A 969-nucleotide genomic window follows, 5' to 3' on the forward strand; every position below is an offset into this window, starting at 1 on the left:
GCTAACATTAATTATGATTGTCTTGATATCTAATCCAAATAGTGGATTACCACATGGACTAATCCTCTCACGTATCTTGAGACCCAACTGGAGTTTCAACCTTTTGACCAGTCCCCTCAAAGTACCCCATTCCGGGAGAGTGACACCAAGCAGTCAAAGGAGCGACCGAATGCGGTGGTATTGAGGCCGTGAGAGGAGGTTTCGGTTTGACCCAATCATAAGCAAAGCCACCACATGCTAATACCATTTGAACGATTGCTATTAGTAGCCAGTCAGTGAAACAATATGTGAACAAAGCTTACCTCTTTCTTTTTGAATGGGTACCACTCACCAGTGTCTTCAATACCTCCAACGTCAGAATCCAGCTCTTTGTCGAACACAGCTTCATCTTCGTCTTCAGGATCATCATCACCAGATTCAAGTGCCAGAAACGCTTCACGAAGCGTGTCGTAATCGAGCTCACTGGCCAAGTCATCATCTGTGTATTCGTGATCTTCGGTGAATGACCGGAGCAAAGTGAGGGGTGAAGGTGGAATGGAAGGTGGCTGCGAAGATTGTTCGTCGGAATCAAAGAAGTGGTTCAGATTCAGGTTAAGGATATCAACAGGTGGAGATGGGGTTCTGTCCAGCTGAATTTCTTGTTGGGATGCTAGGTCTGATACTTGTCTTGTCAAGAATTTTTCCACCGCAGCTCTGTGTGTGGTTGTTCGCACGTGAGGACCATAGTTTAGCGTAGTCCGGCTGTGTGGGCAGACATGACATTGATATCTGATGGGGACCCCAGTGAGTTCGACGATGTCTGGTTATTGACAGATTGGAAATCAGTGGCTGACCATGACCATAACCACCATGTGACTTACGTGGTGGCAGTGAGCTATGAAGGGTTGCATTACTCATGATGATGAATTGGATGTGGAGATGATGGGTGGACGGTGCGGTGGAATGGGCGGCGGAGAGGCTCTGACAATG

This window comes from Melampsora larici-populina (assembly GCF_000204055.1).
Source record: "Melampsora larici-populina 98AG31 unplaced genomic scaffold MELLAscaffold_70, whole genome shotgun sequence".
Classification (NCBI taxonomy): Eukaryota; Fungi; Basidiomycota; class Pucciniomycetes; order Pucciniales; family Melampsoraceae; genus Melampsora; species Melampsora laricis-populina.